This window comes from Leucopleurus acutus, assembly GCF_964270905.1.
Source record: "Leucopleurus acutus genome assembly, chromosome: 6".
Taxonomy (NCBI): domain Eukaryota; kingdom Metazoa; phylum Chordata; class Mammalia; order Artiodactyla; family Delphinidae; genus Leucopleurus; species Leucopleurus acutus.
This window is the reverse complement of record NC_139149.1, coordinates 27,724,649-27,738,577: the sequence shown is the minus strand read 5'-3', so window position 1 is coordinate 27,738,577 and position 13,929 is coordinate 27,724,649.

The following is a 13,929-nucleotide window of genomic DNA, read 5'->3' as shown; positions in this document are numbered from 1 at the left end:
TATAGATTGTAAGTTTCAGTTTTTTACATTTTGACAGTTTTTACTGTCATAATATAACAATTATGACACAATTTACTGTCACATATAACAATACCACCCAAATCAAGATATAGGACATTTACATTACATTATTCTAGAAAGCTCTATTATGCTCTTTTGATTTAATCCTCCCCCAGCCCCCGGCATTGTGTATGTGTGTGTATCCTTTATATATTCTGGATATAAGTCCTTTGTCACATACATGTATTGCAATTATTTTCTCCCAGTTTGTGGCTTAGGTATTTATTTTTGTAATGGTGGCTTTCAAAAAAATGTTTAATTTTGATAATGTCCAAATTTGGGGACTTCAGGTTTTCTTTTCTGTTGCATGCTTCTTATGTCCAATTTAAGAAATCTTCACCTATCACAAGGCCATGAAGACTGTTCCTGTGTTCTCCTCCAGAGGTTTTAGAGTATCTTTATGTTTGCTTCTACGACCCACTCCAAGTAAATTTTGTGTATCATGTGAGGTAAGGGTCGAGGTTTATTATTTTTTTTTTCCATATCAATACCAAGTTGTTCAAGACCATTTACTGAAAAGCCTCTCCTTTGCACATTGAGTTATCTTTATGCTTTTGTCAAACGTCAGTTGATTATGTATGTGTCGGTATACCTGTGAACTCTCTAGTTCCATTATTTGTTGGCCTTTACCACAAAACCACCCTAGCTTGATCAGCTTAGGTTTATAATGAGTCTCAAAATCAGCTAATGTAAGGTCTCCAACTTTGTTACTCTTTTTCGAGTTGTTTTGTCTATTCCAGGTCCTTTGTATTTCCATATGAATTTCATAATTAATTTGTGTGTTTCTATAAATAGCCTGCTGAGTTTTGACTAGGACCACATTTGAATCTATGGATCAATTTGGGGAGAATGGACACCTTAAAAATAGTGAATTTTCCGGTTCACAAGTGGCCGAATCTCTTCATTTATTTAAGTCTATTACACTTTCCTAGGCAATATTTGGTAGTTTTCTGTGTAGAGTTCTTGCAGTCACACATTAGATTCATTCTTTGACATTTGAAATATTTTTATCCTAGTAAAAAAGTTTTAAATTTTCCTTTATTTACTTATTTATTTTTTAAATTGAAGTATAGTTCATTTACAGTGTTGTGTTAATTTCTGCTGTACAGCAAAGTGATTCAATTATACATATATATATATATATGTTTTTTAAATATTCTTTTCCATTATGGTTTATCATAGGATATTGAATATAGTTCCCTGTGCTATACAGTAGGACCTTGTTGTGTATCCATTCTATATATAAAATCTTACATCTGCTAACCCCAGCCTCCCACTCCATCCCTCCCCCAACCCCCTCCCCCTTGGCAACCACCACTCTGTTCTCTATGTCCATGAGTCTGTTTCTGTTTCGTAGCTAGGTTCATTTGTGTCACATTTTAGATTCCACATATAAGTGATATCATATATGGTATGTTTCTTTCCGACTTACTTCACTTAGTATGATAATCTCTAGTTGCATCTTTGTTGCTGCAAATGGCATTATTTCATTCTTTTTTTATGGCTGAGTAGTATTCCATTGTATATAGGTACCACATCTTCTTTATCCATTCATCTGTCGATGGGCATTTAGGTTGCTGCCATGTCTTGGCTGTTGTGAATAGTGCTGCTATGAACATGGTGCACATATCTTTTTGAATTATAGTTTTGTCCAGATATAGGCACAGGGGTGGGATTGCTAGATCATATGGTAATTCTATTTTTAGCTTTCTGAGGAACCTCCATACTGTTTTCCACAGTGGCTGCACCAGCTTACGTTCTCACCAACAGTGTGGGAGAGTTCTGTTTTCTCCACACCCTCTCCAGTATTTATTGTTTGTAGATTTTTTGATGATGGCCATTCTGACTGGTGTGAAGTGGTACCTCATTGTAGTTTTGATTTGCATTTCTCAGCATCCAATGATGTTGAGCATCTTTTCATGTGCCTATTGGCCAACTGTATGTCTTCTTTGGGGAAATACCTGTTTAGATCTTCTGCCCATTTTTTGATTGGGTTTGTTTTCTTGTTATTGAGTTGTATGAGCTATTTGTATATTTTGGAAATTAAGCCCTTATTGATCACATCATTTGCAAATATTTTCTCCCATTCTATAGGTTGTCTTTTTGTTTTGGTTATGGTGTCCTTTGCTGTGCAAAAGCTTGTGAGTCTGATCAGGTCCCATTTGTTTATCTTTATTTCTATTGCCTTGGGAGACTGACCTAAGAAGACATTGGTACTGTTTATGTCAGAGACTGTTTTGCCTATCATCTCTTCTAGGAGTTTTATGGTGTCATGTCTTACGTTTAAGTCTTTAAGCCATTTTGAGTTTATTTTTGTGTATGGTGAGAGGGTGTGTTCTAACTTCATTGATTTATATGTGGCTGTCCAACTTTCCCAGCACCACTTGCTGAAGAGACTATCTTTTTCCTATTGTATATTTTTTCCTATTGTATATTCTTGCCTCCTTTGTTGAAGATTAATGGGGGAAAATCCCTGGTGGTCCAGTGGTTAGGACTCCACACTCTCATGGCTGAGGGAGTGTGTTCAATCCTGGGTTGGGAACTAAGATCCCACAAGCCATGTGGAGAGGCCAAAAAATATATATATATATCATATATAATGGTGGGGGAAAAAAAGATTAATTGACCATAGGTGTGTGGGTTTATTTCTGGGCTGTCTCCTCTGTTCCACTGATCCATATGTCTGTTTTTGTGCCAGTATCATGCCATTTTGATTATTGTAGCTTTGTAGTATTATCTGAAGTGTGGGAGGGTTATACCTCCTGCTTTGTTCTTTTTCCTCAGGATTGCTTTGGCAATCCTGGCTCTTTTATGGTTCCATATAAATTTTAGGATTATTTGTTCTAGTTCTGTGAAAAATGTCATGGGTAGGGATTGCATTAAATCTATAGATGGCTTTGGGTAGTATTGCCATTTAACAATTCAAATTTCATTTTCAGTGCTTAATTGCTAGTTAATATTCTGTGTATTCTGTATGTCATGTGACCTTGCTGAATATAGTTACTAGTGTTAGTATATTTTTGTAAATTCTTTAAGATTTTCTATGTAAAAAAGTACTGTCTATAAATGAAGATTATTTTTTTCTTTTCAACTTTTATGCCACTTTTTTCTTGCTTTATTGAACTGGCTTGGACTTTCAACACAACAATAAGAGTAGCATCCCCTAATTTAATTTTTAATTTTGATAACTAAAGCCAGAGCAATCTTGAGTAATTCATAATACTTCCAACAATATAAAATAGTGCCTGTTTCCTTAAATACTCCCTAGAACTGAACGTTATCATTACTTAAGGCTTTTATCAATCTTATGAATGAGAAATGATACTTATTATGCTTTAAATTCACATTAATATGGTATAAAATAAGGATTTAAAAACATGATTTTACTAATATATCATAAATATAGAAAATTCGGTAGCTTTTCTCTTTATTACTAGTACTCAGAAATGGAAAAATGGGCAGCTCAATAATAATTGCTAGCCCTTTCATTGTTTAGAAATACATTTAATAGAGCCTATATAAGGGAAATTATTAAATATAAACAAATACAAAATAAGGTAATATTAAGTGGAATGCAGTTCCACTGCGAATCTTAATGCGTTTTGTTTGGAGAGCTAGATTAAATTATTTTAAAGTTAAGATGATGGAATAAGCCTCTGAGAACAAGAAAAGCAATGAATAAAAAAGAATACTTAGGGCTTCCCTGGTGGCGCAGTGGTTGAGAGTCTGCCTGCCGATGCAGGAGACACGGGTTCGTGCCCCGGTCCAGGAACATCCCGCATGCCGTGGAGCGGCTGGGCCCGTGAGCCATGGCCGCTGAGCCTGCGCGTCCGGAGCCTGTGCTCCTCAACGGGAGAGGCCACAGCAGTGAGAGGCCCGCGTACTGCAAAAAAAAAAAAAAAAAGAATACTTAAAAGAGGAGCTTGTTTATTTTCACTTTTATTGCCATCTATTTTGTTCCTTGCTGTTTCTCTTTTAATGAATTTTTCTACATCAGTATTTGTTCTTTCTGACTGCAATCCCCCTTAATAATCTCGTGTTGTTTGTTTTTTTAAACTGGACCCCCATCCATAGTAAGATGATCTATAGATTGAAATTCGTGGGAGGAATTTTCTTCTGTTCCTTTGGATATTTTCTTCTAGGCTAGGATTTTGTTTATTTCATGTTGTGTTCCTTCCTTTCTGTCATTTTTCTCCTGGAGTATTTTGCATATTTGATATGCCTTCCCGCCAGCTGTCTTTGAAGTCGAGTTGTTTTTCCAGAATAGCTAACTTTGGATGTTGGAGCAGGGTGGGGAGGGTTAAACAGACTATCATGACATTCTTTCGTTCTATCATGTCCATTGCAGGAATATCTGTAAAGACAAATTTTATTACTTCCTCACTTAATGTTGAAAATTTTCAGAAAGTACAACTTCTCAGCAGACACAAATAATTGCTAATTTCCCTCAGATAGTAAAGCCCAACTTGATTCATCAAAAACAAGCAAGGCCATAGTTTGATTGGTAGAGGGGAAATGACAGGTTTTGAATCAAGACTTGGGATTAAATTCTCTTGATGCCATATGACCCTGGACACGTTAATTAACCTCTCTGAGCCTCAATTTTCTGAACCATAAAATGGGGATAAGAAAACTACTTCAAAACTTTTTCAAAGATTAAATGGGATAAAATGCCTGGAACATATTCAATAAAAATGAATTCTCAGGCTTCCCTGGTGGCGCAGTGGTTGGAGAGTCTGCCTGCCGATGCAGGGGACATGGGTTCGTGCCCCGGGCCAGGAAGATCCCACATGCCGCGGAGTGGCTGGGCCCGTGAGCCATGGCTGCTGAGCCTGCGTGTCCAGAGCCTGTGCTCCGCAATGGGAGAGGCCACAACAGTGAGAGGCCCGTGTACCGCAAAAAAAAAAAAAAAAAAAAAAATTCCCTCTCCCTTCACAAACCGCCATTAGTTCAATAATTTAATCAACTGACATTTATTGAGCCCAGTACTTCATACCAGGAACTCTGCTTGACACTGAAGATGTAGTAACAGAAAAGAGGAACATAACCCCGGTCTCATGGAGCTTGTGGTCTAGGAGGAAAGAATGACAGTTAAGGAGTGATTAAGTAAGAAGATTGCTATAAAGGAAACAAATTGGTGGCATGATGGCATGTTATGAAACAAATACAAAAAACTTTAAGTAGAATGCAGAGGTCTTTTTTTGTTTTAAAATGTCTTATGTGAAGAGGAAGCATTGTATAACCAAATGGAATCATCCACCGATTAATATGTTCCGTATCGTGTATCAAATTAATGTTGAATATTTTCTTTTCTGACTGCCAAAGCTCTATGAAAACATTTACCTTTGGTTTTCCCCTATGGCACATTTGAAGCTGTGTGCACACTACCAAAATACAGGGAAATGTTTTTTTTCATTTTTTTCTTCTCTATTGTTGTTTTTCTAGACATACCCTTTTTAGAGCTAAAATCTACTACTGCTCTTTAAGTACTAATAATATGCCAGACACTTTTTAAATTAATTAATTAAGTTAGTTTTATTGATGTAACATTGGTTTATAACATTGTAAAAGTTTCATGTGTGCAAAATTGTATTTCAGCTTCTGTGAACAGTACCGTGTGTTCATCACCAAAAGTTTAGTTTTTATCTGTCATCGTACAGTTGACCCCGTTTGCCCTCCTCCTAACCTCTTTCCTTCTGGTAACCACTACTCTGTTCTCTGTATCTATGTGTTTGTTTTTGTTTGGTTTGTTCATTTACTTTTTTTTTTAATATTCCACATATGAGTAAAATCATATAGTACTTGTCTTTCTTCATGTGACTTGTTTCACTTAACATAATACCCTCAAGGTCCATCCATGTCATCACAAATGGCAAGATTCCATCTTTTTATGGCTGAGTAGTATTCCATTGTCTCTATATATAAAACACATCTTCTTTATCTACTCATCCATCAGTGGACACTTAGGTTGTTTCTATATCTTGGCTATTGCAAACAATGCTGTGATGAAAGGAGTACATATATCTTTTCAAATTAGTGTTTTCATATTCTTCAGATAAATACCCAGAAGTGGAATAGCTGGATAATATGGTAGCTCTATTCTTAATTTTTTTAAGGAATCACCATACTATTTTCCATAGAGGCTGCACCAATTTATATTCCCATCAACGATGTAAAAGGGTTCCCTTTTCCAATGCGTGTTATTTCTTGCCATTTTGATAATAGCTATTCTAAAGGGTATGCATTAATACCTTACCAATTGTTAGGGAAAGGCAAAGAAAAACCACAATGAGATATCACCTCACACCTGTTATTATGCCGGGCATTTTAAATACATCTTCTGTGATCCTAACAGCAACTCTCTATGATAGAAATGATCTCTATTGTATGAGTATACTGAAGCTCAGAGAGTTAAATACCTTGCTATCATTCAGCTGTCACAGTGTCACTAAACTGGTAAGCTGACTATCACACGGGATGGTCCCTATTGAGCCAGACATAAAACTTTTGGTTGCTGGCTTGTGAGACTGTCTAGGAGTTGGTACCATGAAGAATGGGGTAGTCTTGGGCGTCAGACAACATGGATTTACCATATGGTGATTGACCTCTGTAAGCCATACCTTTTGTCTTGTTATTCCAACTCAAGGGCAGACATTTTTCTAGGTCAAGACTAGCATCTAATAATATTTTATATCTTGATATAATTTTGAGTGCCGTAAAACACAGATCCTTACGTACAATAGACAACCAATAAATTTTTGCTGTCTGATTGATAGAGACAAGAAATGTGTACTCAACTCTACAGTACTTATTTTATATATACCATTATGCTTATATCTGAAGAAAACAGAATTTGCTTATTTTCTTAATGTTGATTGAAATGAGTGATCTGGTTGTTTTTTTTTTTTTTTTTTAATTTTACATTGGGAGTTTTGCAGAAACAGTTACCCTCAAGAGTATGGAAAGTTTTTACGTCGTGTTGATGTTTTCTCTGAACAAGTTTTGCCTTTTGGCTTTCAAGTTGGCCCTAATGGAAATAATTGTAACCAAGTAAGACATGATGATTTTAGATAACCCAGTTTCCTTCTTTACATGATGACTGGTTATTTAAACAGGGGTTGGTGATACAAATGCTTTTAAGAGCAATAAATTTATAGCAGTAGATTTGTCTCAATAAGTTGAAGCCAGTATCAGTCATACCCAATTTTGGCCGTATCTCATCAATAGGAATGATAAAGGAAGTTTGATGGTAAAATCGGTGGACAGAGACTTTTATGGTAAAATCAGTGAATAGAGACTTTTTAAAATAAAATAAACAAAGTCACTGACAATACCCAATCAAGTTATCACATTAGCCCGTAACCATTTGCTATGTTATTCTTCATTAAAGGAATGAGTGATACAAGTCCCTATCATATATGATGATGTTCCAGACTTAGCAGTCCCTTTGTAGCCTCTCATGGACCCCAGGATCCTAGCTTTTTTTCTAACAGGACTTACAAGGCTCTTTGTGACAAAATGTAATTGGTAGTGCTCCAGCTGTAAAGCCCAGTAAATATTGGTTTAAATCCTAGTTCATCTTCCCCGGCCGTGTGCTCTCAGGCAAATTCTGTTGACGTAGATAAGAATCTGAATGCACTTCCCTGTATTTAAGTTAGGAATACTAGTACCTATTTCATAGAACTGTTCTGAGGATTCAAGAGATTATGTATGAAGAGCCTAACAGCTCCCAGCACATGATAGGTCTGAAAAACTGTAGCTTTCCTTTTCTTTTTCCTCCCTCTCATTGATATAACATTAAGTGAGAATGTTCGTTCTTGCTTCTGCTTTCTAAAGATTGTGATGTGATTATGGCTTGGATTTGCCTAGAACTGTGCTTACATTCTGAAAAGGACCTGGTACATTCAAATATAACTGTGACTTTTCAGAGAAAGGTTAAAATATAAATAATGAGGACCTTCGAGAGATGCAGCAAGACTGATAACTGATACAAAAATTTTTATTATTTTTTGATTCTTTAAAGCACAAAGCTCATTTTTAATGCATTCTGTAAAATCACCCCGTATTACACATGCATCTGCTGGTATGTGAAAACATTCCTCCAACCTACCCCTTAGTTTCTGGAACCATCAAAAAAATAAAATAGAATTTAAAAAAACACAAAGAATAAAAATAGTCAAAGACTTATTTCCTTCCTATTTCATTCAAGAGAGAATTATCAAGTCCTTTCTCAATACCATGCACTGCTCAGGGATGTAGGGATACATCAGTGACCTCATGGAGCTCACATTCTAATTGGGGGAAGTAAACATAAGTAACAAGTCAGTCTTAGTGTAGAATACATCAAAAGGTGACATGTTATATGAAAAGTATACAAAGCAACGTAGGAAAGATTGGAAGTGTAGGGACAAGGAGAAGGTGTAATTTTAGGGTGGTCAGTGAGCAAACACTTGAGGACACGAGGAGGGAGCCATGAAGATTTGGGGGAGCAGGGCTGACTTGTCCAGAGGGCACAGCAGACACAGGGCCAAGGACCCAGTAGATCTGGGGAGGCCTACAAAAATATTTTATCTTTTTTTAAAGTCAGAAGAAAAAATAAACTCTGAGAGCTGAAAGAAAATGTTTAAATTTTTAACACAGACTGGATTATGTCCATCTTTATATCAAAAAACCTGTAAAATATACTTTTTAAAATATGTTAAATATGTATTAGTTTTGCATATGTGTGTAATATGTATATATGTTATATATTTATGCACATGTATATGTGTGTGTATATATATATATATTTGTTGTTGTTGTAGTTCGTTTGTTTGTTTTTTGTTAGAGTGAGGGACCCACAGAACAAAGTACCTAAGGCATAATGCAACCCTGTTTGGGAATAGGGCATCTAATCAACTGTCCCATTAACATCAGGATGCAATACATTAATGAAATATAGTTGGCTGTATCAACTAGGAAACAGTTTGGGGAAGAATTTGTAGGGCTTTTAGAGACTTATAAAACCACATATCCTTTGTCATTTAAATTGTGACATTGTACCTCAAATTCTCAGATACCTAATTAGATCACAACAGATGAGCTGTAGGAGTTAAAAGTAGAAACATCTTTTTTCCCCCAGTAGTCTGTCCATTTATCATTTCTTGTAGAATTTCCCAATATCTCTGATGACAGTCACATGGATAAAAAGCCCTCCATATATTTTATACGGTTAGTACAGGGAGGCTTAAAAAATAACAACACAACAAAGTGATAAGAATAAAAGAGAATTGATGGTAATTTATTTTCATCGGGCAAATCATGGAATGGTGGTGGGGAGTTAAATTTAACTTATTCAGAAGACCCCCAAAGAGCAAGAAAAAGTATATTTCAGTCTCTGTGGAGGAAAGGAAGGTAAAAAGTAGAATGAGAAATTTAAACACTTGGATGGCAAAAGTAATCTGATGAAAAATAAGGAACTGGGTTAACACACGAAATATGACCAACTAAACTCAAGGATTAAGGGGAGTTTTAAAAAGTTAGACATCTCTGTTATATTTGTGTAGATCAAGGGGAAATTATATAATTCCATTCAGGTTCAACTATTTTTATTTCATGCTCACATAAAAGAATCTCTGTATTTCTTAGACCAAATACAGATAGATGGTCTCCAATTTATGACGGTTCAACTTAAGATTTTTCTGCTTTATGATGGTACAAAAGCAATATGCATTCAGTAGAAATCATACTGCAGATTTTGAATTTTAATATTTTCTGGGCCAGGGGTATGTGGTGTGATACTCTGACCTGATGCTGAGGCTGCAGCTGTCAGTCAGCCGCAAGATCAGGAGGGTGAACAACCCATACGCTTATGACCATTCTGTTTCCAGACAGCCTTCCTGTTTCTCACTTTCAGTACAGTATTCAATAAATTTCATAACATATTCAACACTTTGTTACAAAATAGGCTTTGTGTTAGTTGATTTTGCCCAACTGTAGGCTAATATAAGTGTTCCAAGCAAGTTTCAGATAGGTGAGGCTAAACTATCATGTTTGGTAGGGTAGGTGTATTAAATGCATTTTTAAAAAAATTTATTTATCTTATTTATTTTTATTTTTGGCTACATTGGGTCTTCGTTGCTGTGTGTGGGCTTTCTCTAGTTGTGGTGAGCAGTGGCTACTCTTTGTTGCGCTGCGTGGGCTTCTCATTGTGGTGGCTTCTCTTGTTTCGGAGCATGGGAGCTAGCGCACGGGCTTCAGTAGTTGTGGCACGTGGGCTCAGTAGTTGTGGCTCGCGGGTTCTAGAGCGCAGGCTCAGTAGTTGTGGCACATGGGCTTAGTTGCTCCACGGCATGTGGGATCTTCCTGGACCAGGGCTCAAACCCGTGTCCCCTGCATTGGCAGGTGGATTCTTAACCACTGCGCCACCAGGGAAGTCCCTTAAATGCCTTTTTTGATTTACGATATTTTCAACTTAACGATTGGTTTATCAGGATATAATCCCATTGTAAATTGAGGAAGATTTGTAATTACATTCCAATTTTATTTCTTTTTTAAGATTTTTTTTTTTTTTTTTTTTTTTGAGGTACGCGGGCCTCTCACTGCTGTGGCCTCTCCTGCCGCAGAGCACAGGCTCCGGACACGCAGGCCCAGCGGCCACGGCCCACGGGCCCTGCCTCTCCGTGGCACGCGGGACCCCCCCAGACCGGGGCACGAACCCGCGTCCCCTGCATCGGCAGGTGGACTCTCGACCACTGCGCCACCAGGGAAGCCCTAAGATTTTTTTTTTGATGTGGACTATTTTTAAAGTCTTTATTGAATTTGTTACAATATTGCTTCTGTTTTATGTTTTGGTTTTTTGGCCGAAAGGCATGTGAGATCTTAGCTCCCTGACCAGGGACCGAACCCGCAGCCCCTGTGTTGGAAGGCAAAGTCTTAACCACTGGACCACCAGGGAAGTCCCTGCATTCCAGTTTTAGAACTCAAATTTTGCAGAAAACATTTCTTAACAGTTTTATATAGGTGTAGTGATTCAATCTATGGGGGGTGGCTATAGGTGGTGTTGAAGTGATGGTGGGGGTAATGGTGGTGGTGTGTGTTTATGTGTGTATACACACCAGAAAAAGAGGAGATTAGCATTGACTGACTGACTGATTCATGCGCTAAGAAAGAAGGGAGAAACAGATGACTCCTGGAAGTACAAGCACAAAGAACAGAAATGAGCAGGCTTCCTTCCACATAATTTCTGTTCTTGTATATCCTTATTACTCTGTCATCTACTAATCTCTCTCTAGGTTCCCAGATTCTTTCCTATTATAGGTTTATAGGTATGTATGTATCATAGGGATACAAGAGCAAGGTTATAATCCTTATCACTTAAATAAATCAGAGAAGAAAAAATAGGACAAGTGAGGGCATAGAGAAAATACAGGAGTGGAGAGAAATGGTACATATTCTATTCAACTCTTTTGAGGATTCAAGAGATTATATATCTGTATGTATATAACTATATATAACTGAAGATGAATTAAGTTAGTGATTACTTGACATGTTTTTCTTCTTTCATTCTTATTCCAACATCCGAAAAACTTTCAAGTGAAAGAGTAAGCCAAAATGTATAGATTTAGTGGTGGCTGACCATAGCTAAATCGAACACAAGGAAGCTATTCAGAAATTATTTCTTTCTGGTACCCCCTCCTCTATTCTCCCATGTACATTGTCCAAACCTCTGTTAGACTATCATCATGACAATTATAATCTTGTCACCATTGTGCTATTAATATTCTCATTTTCCCTTTTAATTGAATGCATTTAAAATCTCCATCGTATTACCTCTGTAGGGTGCTTGCTTCTAAAAACAGAGCTGGAAAAGTAAAGGTGCATAGTAAATGTTTGGTTAATTGACTTAAATTTCTAGAAAGTAATTTATACCCTGAATATGCTATCCTTCAGAGCATAAGAAATTTATTCTACTGTTATAAGGTGCAGCATATATAATTTTATTAAGTAATAACAGTGAGATACACAGTATTTAATACATTTCTTAAACAATTTATGATTTACCATTTCTTGGGAGATGTGTTATTAATAGATTTGTCACACTCAGAAGATCAGGAGAAAAAGTTGGGTGAAGAGACTTGAAGGAGAAAAGAGAAGTTACAGGACTAAAATTGTGGCTATTATTGGCATATGGACTCTCACCTCTTCACTGAACTCAAAGGACACTCCATTCTCCTGGAGAGTTATATGTAACTCTGGATGGTCAGATAATTACCTGTTAAATAGTGAATGAAAATTGTCAGGGGGTGACTGAAAATGCAAGTCATTTACATTCCTCAGGAGAATTTGCAAAGTAGTTCTGCAGCTCAAAGTAGTTTAAAGGAAAGTGGGTTGAAGGGTCATTGAAGAGAGATGCAACTGATAAAGGTTGATTGGAATTTCTTGTCATATTAGCCAGCTAATGATGTATTTAAATTATCCTGAAGGCTTTTTCATTATACTTTACTGTTCAGAATTTAACTCTTTTCGTTTGAAAGTCCTAGATAAAATTTTCAGACTCAAAGATGAATAATTCAAATGCTTAGACCTACATACAAGATGAAAAGAGAAGGGTGCTATATTGGCCACAAACTGAGGAAGTCAGTAAGATAAGCCCTTTCTTACAGAAAACTGCTTCAGTAGTTATCATTGGGAAAGAGCATAGCATTTGGGTTGAGGGGAATAAGGGGGCTTTATCACTTTACATTGAATTTTTGGAAGGATTTTAGAAGAAATATAGATTATCTTGTAATAAAACATTTTTGAATAGTTTGTTGATGTTTATTATTGCTTAGTAATTTGGGGCTTAGAGTTATAAGTCATAAAATTTATAGGATATATCCTCTAAAAAATTAATCCTGAGACTGTCCTGCAAGACATGAAATAAAATTCAGGTAAGTATTTTTATTCAACGTTCCACAGATCTTCTAACATGTATTTCCCATTTCTTATTAATATAGACAATTATTTAAGATTAAGAACATGTTACCAATTCATTTAAAATCATATTTTAGAGCAACTTTTAAATAACCTCTGTTACTTTCCTCACCAATCCTTAACTATTACTTTGTTATAGCATCCTACTTATAATTTAAAAAAATGCATCCTGGTAGACTGTGTCCTACATTGGGACCAGCTACTTGGCACTTAATGAGCCACCATAAATAATACCTCCTAGAAATTATGTGTGTGACTGCCAACTTTTGCAAGATGCTGATTCCATGCTTCCCCTTGGGTTTTATCTTCTTTCACTTAAAGATGTTCTTTCCTTCCAGGTAGATTAGAAGAGATAGAAAGCATGTGTGTGTTTGGAAGTAGAGTATATGGTCTCCGGACCCACAGCATTTCCTGGAAACGTATTAGAACTGTCAGTCTTCAGGCCCTACCCCAGACCTGCTGAAAACCTTGGGGGCGGCCCCAGCAATCTGTGTTATCAAGCTTTTCAGGGGATTTTGATGCACACTGGAGTTTGAGAACCACTGAATTATATTCCATGCTTAGCTTTTCTTTTTCTTTTCCTTTTCTTAAAGAAGATGGCCCTTCTCCACTCATCTTAATTTTTTTTCTTCTTTTTCTTTTTTATTTTAGTTAATTTTGGGGTGGCTGCATTGGGTCTTTGTTGCTGCGTGTGGGCTTCCTCTAGTTGCGGCGAGCGGGGACTACTCTTCATTGTAGTGCGCAGGCTTCTCACTGCGTTGGCTTCTCTTGTTCTGGAGCACGGGCTGTAGGCACACAGGCTTCAGTAGTCGTGGAGCACGGGCTTAGTTGCTCCGCGGCATGTGGGATCTTCCCGGACCAGGGCTCGAACCCGTGTCCCCTGCATTGGCAGGTGGATTCTTAACCACTGCGCCA